Consider the following 10031-nt stretch of genomic DNA (forward strand, 5'->3'; position numbering starts at 1 on the left):
TATACGCGATCGTGTGTGTTTCAGTGTGAACTTGGTGCGCCAAGTCCATTTGTGATGCATCACTTAGCTAACCATCTTTCGGGACTGTTTAGGGTATGTGCTCCTCCACATCTATGCTTACTCGTACACATTCTCTGTCAATAGGTTTAAGATCGGGCATTCTACCATATCATTGCCTTAATGCTTTCAAATCAAGGCTACCAGGGTAGCCTAATTGCGTTCGAAACTCAACTTGTGAGCTGTCGGCCCTAGAAGTTTTTTAGGCTGCTAGGACCTCTCTCTATATTTTGCCTTTGGACTTCTCGAAGCTCAACTTGTGAGCAGTTCCATGCACCACTACCCGTATCTCTTAGCTTAGTTCTAGCCATGTGCGTTCAAAGCTCAACGTTAAGCTGTGTCCTGCACCACAATCGTTATATAATAAGCTTATCTCTAAGCTTTTTTGCGTTCAATGCTCAACGTTAAGCTATCCCTTCGCTTAGAACCTCGCTCTACATTTTGCCTTTGGACTTCTCGAAGCTCAACTTGTGAGCAGTTCCATGCACCACTATAGGTATCTCTTAGCTTAGTTCTAGCCATGTGCGTTCAAAGCTCAACGTTAAGCTGTGTTCTGCACCACAATCCTTATATAATAAGCTTATCTCTAAGCTTTTTTGCGTTCAATGCTCAACGTTAAGCTATCCCTTCGCTTAGAACCTCGCTCTATATTCAACTTTCAGATACCTCAAAGTTCAACTTATGTGGTCTGCTATCGAGCTTGAAGGGCTTCGTTCTCTGACAGAGGGGGGTTTTTGGGCCAAATTATGCAATATTAGTTTAACCTCCGTCGCAGAACCACATTTGACCAGGTCGAGAAAAAAATTTTTTCGTGACGACCTGGTCCCCCATAGTAGGGAATGAACATGACATCTTAACCATATTTGACCATTTTCAAATTTCTCGTCGCGGAATGATGACTTTACTAGTAAAATTTGTTCCGGGTAGGGACCTCCCATACAAAATTTTCATCGCTCCAAAAGTGATTTCGTTTCACTTTTCAACATTTACAAGGTCCATAAATCATGTTTTGAGACGATATGGAAAAAAAAATTTTTTGCCCGTCTCGACCAACTCGACCGATGGTGACCACAGCAGGGTGCTCCATACAAATTTTCCTAATGTGGAATTTTCAGTGTAAAATAAGGTTTCTCCAATCGATCGCGGGTTTCACTTTTCATCATTTGCTAGGTCTAACTATGATGTTTTGAGTGGTCCCGCAAAAATTTTTTCTTGGACCGGGCCTTCCTTCCCGGCCCTGTCGGTGTGCTCTGCAGTAGGGTGCTCCATACATATTTTCCTTATGTGGAATTTTTCAGTGTAAAATAAGGTTTCTCCAATCGATCGCGGGTTTCACTTTTCATCATTTGCTAGGTCTAACTATGATGTTTTGAGTGGTCCCGCAAAAATTTTTTCTTGGACCGGGCCTTCCTTCCCGGCCCTGTCGGTGTGTTCTGCAGTAGGGTGCTCCATACAAATTTTGCTTATGTGGAATTTTTCAGTGTAAAATAAGGTTTCTCCAATCGATCGCGGGTTTCACTTTTCATCATTTGCTAGGTCTAACTATGATGTTTTGAGTGGTCCCGCAAAAATTTTTTCTTGGACCGGGCCTTCCTTCCCGGCCCTGTCGGTGTGCTCTGCAGTAGGGTGCTCCATACAAATTTTCCTTATGTGGAATTTTTCAGTGTAAAATAAGGTTTCTCCAATCGATCGCGGGTTTCACTTTTCATCATTTGCTAGGTCTAACTATGATGTTTTGAGTGGTCCCGCAAAAATTTTTTCTTGGACCGGGCCTTCCTTCCCGGCCCTGTCGGTGTGCTCTGCAGTAGGGTGCTCCATACAAATTTTCCTTATGTGGAATTTTTCAGTGTAAAATAAGGTTTCTCCAATCGATCGCGGGTTTCACTTTTCATCATTTGCTAGGTCTAACTATGATGTTTTGAGTGGTCCCGCAAAAATTTTTTCTTGGACCGGGCCTTCCTTCCCGGCCCTGTCGGTGTGCTCTGCAGTAGGGTGCTCCATACAAATTTTCCTTATGTGGAATTTTTCAGTGTAAAATAAGGTTTCTCCAATCGATCGCGGGTTTCACTTTTCATCATTTGCTAGGTCTAACTATGATGTTTTGAGTGGTCCCGCAAAAATTTTTTCTTGGACCGGGCCTTCCTTCCCGGCCCTGTCGGTGTGCTCTGCAGTAGGGTGCTCCATACAAATTTTCCTTATGTGGAATTTTTCAGTGTAAAATAAGGTTTCTCCAATCGATCGCGGGTTTCACTTTTCATCATTTGCTAGGTCTAACTATGATGTTTTGAGTGGTCCCGCAAAAATTTTTTCTTGGACCGGGCCTTCCTTCCCGGCCCTGTCGGTGTGCTCTGCAGTAGGGTGCTCCATACAAATTTTCCTTATGTGGAATTTTTCAGTGTAAAATAAGGTTTCTCCAATCGATCGCGGGTTTCACTTTTCATCATTTGCTAGGTCTAACTATGATGTTTTGAGTGGTCCCGCAAAAATTTTTTCTTGGACCGGGCCTTCCTTCCCGGCCCTGTCGGTGTGTTCTGCAGTAGGGTGCTCCATACAAATTTTGCTTATGTGGAATTTTTCAGTGTAAAATAAGGTTTCTCCAATCGATCGCGGGTTTCACTTTTCATCATTTGCTAGGTCTAACTATGATGTTTTGAGTGGTCCCGCAAAAATTTTTTCTTGGACCGGGCCTTCCTTCCCGGCCCTGTCGGTGTGCTCTGCAGTAGGGTGCTCCATACAAATTTTCCTTATGTGGAATTTTTCAGTGTAAAATAAGGTTTCTCCAATCGATCGCGGGTTTCACTTTTCATCATTTGCTAGGTCTAACTATGATGTTTTAAGTGGTCCCGCAAAAATTTTTTCTTGGACCGGGCCTTCCTTCCCGGCCCTGTCGGTGTGTTCTGCAGTAGGGTGCTCCAACCAAGTTTTCCTAATGAAAGTTTTTCGTGGTTTCGTGTGAGTTAAAAACTCCGGAACTTGGCTTATTTTCACCATAATTTCCACATATGGTGACCAACTCAATAAACGTTTTGTGCGTATCCTATGGACAGTTTTTCGCGTTCAACTTGGTGAACTAGGGTTGTTTTCCCGAAGGGTAAAAAAATCTGGACTTAGCCAAATTTTGAAATCTCCAACCAATCTTGGCCTGTTAGATTATCTTGGTTGGGTTGCTATGGGCTGCTACGGCCTACTTGATAGGCAATGTTTCAACTCTTGGAAGCTTTCGTGGTTGTTTAGAACTGTCCATGGCCTTCTTGATAGAAATGGCTTATCGTGGCCATGGACTTAGCAACATTTTGAGATCCAATCTTGGCCTGTTAGAGTATCTTGGTTGGGTTGCTATGGGCTGGTACGGCCTACTTGATAGGCAATGTTTCAACTCTTGGAAGCTTTCGTGGTTGCTAAGCACAGTTCGTGGCCTTCTTGATAGAAATGGCTTATGGTGGCCATGGACTTAGCAAAATTTTGAAATCTCCAACCAATCTTGGCCTGTTAGATTATCTTGGTTGGTTTGCTATGGGCTGGTACGGCCTACTTGATAGGCAATGTTTCAACTCTTGGAAGCTCTCGTGGTTGCTAAGCACTGTTCGTGGCCTTCTTGATAGAAATGGCTTATGGTGGCCATGGACTTAGCAAAATTTTGAAATCTCCAACCAATCTTGGCCTGTTAGAGTATCTTGGTTGGGTTGCTATGGGCTGCTACGGCCTACTTGATAGGCAATGTTTCAACTCTTGGAAGCTTTCGTGGTTGCTAAGCACTGTTCGTGGCCTTCTTGATAGAAATGGCTTATGGTGGCCATGGACTTAGCCAAATTTTGAAATCTCCAACCAATCTTGGCCTGTTAGATTATCTTGGTTGGTTTGCTATGGGCTGGTACGGCCTACTTGATAGGCAATGTTTCAACTCTTGGAAGCTTTCGTGGTTGCTTAGGATAAGAATCCCGACGAGAAAGGTTTCCCGGACTTATAAAAATAACCGATTAGCCCCAAGGACACATCTTCCTTGAAAGGCTAATCATGCACCACACACCACACCACCCATAGGCTTGCAAGCAGCACTCTTGTCGAGTGCAGCAAGCCTATGCTCACATCAACTACCGTACACGTACCACCATAGGCTTGCAAGCAGCACTCTTGTCGAGTGCAGCAAGCCTATGCTCATCAACTACCATACGTACCACCACAGCCTTGCAAGCAGCACTCTTGTCGAGTGCAGCAAGCCTATACTCCACGAACTAACCACTTCACCACCAAGCATGGGTCGCCTGAGAGGATCGATGCGAACGCATCTCTACAACTCGCAGCTCCCAGCCTGTAGTCCCGTCGTTTGCGGGCGGTCGAAGGTGTCGAAACTAGTTGTATCCACGGTCGACGGGAGCACAGCCACCAGGGTTCCCTGTGATAAGGTACTTCCACGTGCAGCGTGCACCCGCCCGTTGCGGCTCAGTCTAGTGCTATAGCGGGGATGAGACGGCAGTGTGCACGGGGCAGCACCGACGGATCTCAGAGGGTTGTTAAGCCCGCTAGCTTCCGATCACCTAATGGGTTTATGATGCGCTATCAGCTCGGATTGGATACGACCTTAGAGGCGTTCAGGCATAATCCAGCGGACGTAGCGTCATACCAAAGTCCGGTCGAACTAGTATTGAGCCAGTGGTCCGTACCTGTGGTTCCTCTCGTACTGCACAGGAATTCCGTTAAGATAGCAGCATACAGCACACACCAGTAGGGTAAAACTAACCTGTCTCACGACGGTCTAAACCCAGCTCACGTTCCCTTGAAAGGGTGAACAATCCTACGCTTGGTGAATTTTGCTTCACAATGATAGGAAGAGCCGACATCGAAGGATCAATAAGCCACGTCGCTATGAACGCTTGGCGGCCACAAGCCAGTTATCCCTGTAGTTGCGAGCGAACCTCCGTAGTGAACGGACGTGTTGTGGATGAGCTCTTGTCGACGCGTGCGTGTGAGTGTATACTGTGAGTGCATACTGAGTAAGACAAAGTGTGCGAAAGAGACACCAAACGGCCACCGAGGACCTTGGTTCCACGTGTCCGGCCCCCGATCCCGGCCGCCGACCCCCCACCCAAATTTCACCCCCCCACCCCTTAAGGGGGGGGAGTTTTTCGTGGGCAGGTTTTTGTTGAATATTAAGGCGAATTGTGAACCGATCCGGACGATTAAGGTGTCGTTGGATGCGTCTCGGTAAGACGCATCTTACAAAATTTTGTATGTGTGTGTGTGTGCGTTACACCGGAAGTGGCACTTGAAAAACTGTGAGTTTTTGGTGGGGGACCGTTTTACCCCCCAAAAAGTGCGTTAGTGATCTTAAAAACACTTGAGGACTATAAGTGAGAATATCCCGCGTCGATAGAGTGGTCTAACATTTTTGTGCGACGAACCGTTGCGGAGTTATAGGCTTCCAAAGTTGGAGGTTTTGGCGATTTCCGGCGTCTTTCGTTCCCATACATTTTGTATGGGACAGCTGTTCGGTGGCGCGTTCTTGGCCGAGTACCGTGTGTCGTCGCGTGTGACGTCAGTGCAAAGTACCGGTTTGCGCCCGATCTGGCGTTGTCGCCGCGAGTGTGCTGAAGAACATAACGGTAAAGCCCGGTGCAAGCGCACCGAAAAGTGTAACTTTTTGGCAAAGTGCACGATTTAAGGCACTTTCCGTTTGCCGTGTGTTTCCGTGTGCGTGCGTGTGTGCGAGTGTTTGGAGTGAAAATCGGCCGTATCAGCCAGGCCACGCGTGCCAGGGCTTTGGTTTCAAGTGTCCGGCCCCCGATCCTGGCCGCCGACCCCCCTCCCAAATTTCACCCCCCCACCCCTTAAGGGGGGGGAGTTTTTCGTGGGCAGGTTTTTGTTGAATATTAAGGCGAATTGTGAACCGATCCGGACGATTAAGGTGTCGTTGGATGCGTCTCGGTAAGACGCATCTTACAAAATTTTGTATGTGTGTGTGTGTGCGTTACACCGGAAGTGGCACTTGAAAAACTGTGAGTTTTTGGTGGGGGACCGTTTTACCCCCCAAAAAGTGCGTTAGTGATCTTAAAAACACTTGAGGACTATAAGTGAGAATATCCCGCGTCGATAGAGTGGTCTAACATTTTTGTGCGACGAACCGTTGCGGAGTTATAGGCTTCCAAAGTTGGAGGTTTTGGCGATTTCCGGCGTCTTTCGTTCCCATACATTTTGTATGGGACAGCTGTTCGGTTGCGCGTTCTTGGCCGAGTACCGTGTGTTTCTGTGTGCGTGCGTGTGTGCGAGTGTCCGGAGTGAAAATCGGCCGTATCAGCCAGGCCACGCGTGCCAGGGCTTTGGCTTCAAGTGTCCGGCCCCCGATCCTGGCCGCCGACCCCCCACCCAAATTTCACCCCCCCACCCCTTAAGGGGGGGGAGTTTTTCGTGGGCAGGTTTTTGTTGAATATTAAGGCGAATTGTGAACCGATCCGGACGATTAAGGTGTCGTTGGATGCGTCTCGGTAAGACGCATCTTACAAAATTTTGTATGTGTGTGTGTGTGCGTTACACCGGAAGTGGCACTTGAAAAACTGTGAGTTTTTGGTGGGGGACCGTTTTACCCCCCAAAAAGTGCGTTAGTGATCTTAAAAACACTTGAGGACTATAAGTGAGAATATCCCGCGTCGATAGAGTGGTCTAACATTTTTGTGCGACGAACCGTTGCGGAGTTATAGGCTTCCAAAGTTGGAGGTTTTGGCGATTTCCGGCGTCTTTCGTTCCCATACATTTTGTATGGGACAGCTGTTCGGTTGCGCGTTCTTGGCCGAGTACCGTGTGTTTCTGTGTGCGTGCGTGTGTGCGAGTGTTTGGAGTGAAAATCGGCCGTATCAGCCAGGCCACGCGTGCCAGGGCTTCGATTTCACGTGTCCGGCCCCCGATCCTGGCCGCCGACCCCCCACCCAAATTTCACCCCCCCACCCCTTAAGGGGGGGGAGTTTTTCGTGGACCACCTTTCTTTTTTTAATAAGGTGTAGGGTGGTCGGATCGGGACGTTTGGGGTATCGGTGGAAAGGTCTTGACAAGACGCATCCATTGAGACCTTGTGAGCGCGTCTGTGTGCGGTCTACCGGAAGTGGTGCCCGAAAAACCGTAGTTTTTCGGTTCCGGTAGATTTTGCCCCCCCTTAGGCGAATTCAACGGTACGAAAATAGTGCGAAACGCTTAGTGAGAACAGTGCGCTTCGTTTGAGGGGTCTACTGTTTCCATACGTGCAAAACTCGCTGAGATATAGGCCCCCAAACTTAGACATTTTCGTGTTTCCGGTGTGTCGGGACCGGTTTTTCTTAAGTAAGTACGAAAGTTTGTACCAAGGCGTTATTTCGTTTAAACGTGTCTCGACGGGGGGCAAAAATCCCCGTCGATCGAGCCCTCGCGCGTGCGATTCGGACTAAAACTCGCGGAGCTACGAAGGAGTGAAAAGTTTGATAAGTAGTTTGATAACTATTTATGCACTTATCAGACTTAGTGTAAAATCCTTAAAAGTGTGATTACTCGGCCATCCTTTGGGCTAGGGACACGCCCGAGGCATCGTTGGAAAGGTCTCGGCGAGAGGCAGCGGACCGCCACCCCCCCTTCCCCCTCCCATTTACCCCCTCCCCTACAGGAGGGAAAAGGCCGGTGCGAAGAGCGATTTTAACGTGTGGGGAGTCAATCAACGCGCTACGTCGCCGCGAGTCGGGGAGAACACCTCCCCCGACTCCCCCCCCCCCTCCACCCTCACCCGTAACAGTGAGAGGTGGAGATGTCGTCGACGGGGCGAACCCTCCGTTCCAGGACGGAGTCAACGGAGGAGAGGCCGGCGAAGCTCTCCACTATTCTGGAGCCGCGAGTGGCTCTTACACGAACATCTGTTCCGGGAGCGAAGCAGCAGTCCCCGGAAATGTCGGAGCTGAGACAGCTCCTCAATGAGACGTCGCTCACCAACGAGCAGCTGCGAGCGACGATCGTGGGTCTGCAACAGGAGATCCAGATGCTCCGGCAGCAGTTGGAAACAAATGCTGTGCAGGCCCGGCAAGATTTGCAGCTGGCCCGAGAGGAAGCCCGGATGCGCGAGACGCTGGCTCGTGAAGACATTGAGCGCCTGCGCAACGAGCTGAGGGAGGAGCGAGCCAGCTTCCAAGAGCTCCTTGCACAGACGCTGGGCTATGGAGGCAGCCAGAAGCAGCAGTGGCAGCAGCAGCAGCAGCAACAGCAGCAGCAGCAGCAGCAGCAGCAACGTCGTGAGCAGCAGCAGCAACAGCGACAGCAGGGAGCGGTGTCGGCAACGGCAGCTCCGCTTTCAGACCCGGAAGGCGGCTCCTGGGCTGAAGTGGTGCGTCGTAAGCCGGCCCGGCAACCGGGGAACAAGCCGCAGCAACAGCAGCAGCAGTGGCCGCAACTACCGCAACGGGCAGCGGTTCAGCGACAGCCGATCGCAGGACCGTCTAAGCAGCAGCCCCAGCAACATCAGGGACAACAGGCCCGGGGTAGCCAGCCTGGAGCACAACGAGGAGGTCGGCGTCAGCGGCAGCGAAAAACCAAGCCGGACGCTATTGAAATCGCCCCAGCTGAGGGACAAACCTGGACGGAGGTGTACCAGGCTGTCCGAACAGCTCCAGAAATGGAGAAACATGCTGAGGCCCTAGGCGTCGGGCGACGCACCACACGCTCCAGGCTTGTCATGGAGCTGAAGGAGAGCGCGGACGCTGCAGAAGTTCTGCAGTGCATCAAGCAGGTCTGCGCAAAGGCAGAACGGCCGGCCTCAGCTCGGCTGGTCACGCCTATGGTCGAAATCCGGTTGGACGCTGTCGACCCTTTAGCGAAGGAGACCGATGTGGCGATGGCGCTGACCAACCTGTGCCAATGCGAGGTGGAGGAGACATCGGTTCGCCTGCGACCTGCCTGGGACGGCACGAAAGTGGCGATAGTCCGCGTAACAGCCAGGGCTGCGGAGGGTCTGGTCGACAAGAGCGTCAAGATCAAATACACATCGTGTCTGATCCGGAAGGTGGCTCCTCTGCAGGCGCGTCAGCAACGGTGCTACAAGTGCCTCGAGATGGGGCACGTCCGAGCTGCGTGCAGGAGCGAAGTGGACCGCTCGACAAGCTGCATTCGCTGCGGGAAGCCGGATCACCAGGCGAAGAGCTGCACGGCGGAGGTGCGCTGCGTCGTGTGCAGCGGCCCGCACCCGGTCGGGCATCCGACGTGCCGGCGCTAAAAGTGCTGCAAGTGAACCTCGGGCGAAGCCGGGCAGCCCAAGACCTCATGCTGCAGACGGCTCGCGAGTTAGGGGCTCAGGTGGTGCTCGCCTGCGAACTATATCGACCACCTCGGGATGATCCGCGGTGGGCCATCGATGCGGAACAGAGCGTGGCGATAATAGCAACAGGGGCGTACCCTATTCAACGGCTTTGGGGGAGCGTCGTCCCGGGACTCGTGGTGGCCACCATAGCGGGAGTAACGTTCGCCAGCTGCTACGTGCCACCCAGCAGCGGCATCGAAGACTTCGAAAGCTTCCTCGGTGCGGTGGAGGTGTCGCTGGTCGGACACGCAACATCAGTCCTGGCCGGGGACTTCAACGCCTGGAACGAGGAGTGGGGGAGTGCGCGCACCACCCGGAAGGGGCAGGAGCTCCTGCATGTGGTGGAGCAGCTGGCACTGCAGACGCTGAACCGTGGCAACGCGCCCACGTTCAGGGGCAACGGGGTTGCACGGGAAAGCGTCGTTGACGTCTCCTTTGCCAGTCAGCTCATCGCACGGCCGGACTCATGGCGCGTGCTTAACCGCTTCTCAGGCAGTGATCATGCATACATCGAGTTCGGGGTGGACGTTCCTGGACAGCGCCCCCAGCGACGTGGCCAGCAGCACCGAAGCCGAGCAACAGCCAACGACGGGACAGCCAGGCACGCCGGGACGCGCTGGAAGACGAAGCAGTTCGACCGGCAGTGCTTCGACGTCGCACTCACGCACGGCCACTT

The sequence above is a fragment of the Anopheles marshallii genome (assembly GCF_943734725.1).
Source record: "Anopheles marshallii chromosome X unlocalized genomic scaffold, idAnoMarsDA_429_01 X_unloc_30, whole genome shotgun sequence".
NCBI lineage: Eukaryota > Metazoa > Arthropoda > Insecta > Diptera > Culicidae > Anopheles > Anopheles marshallii.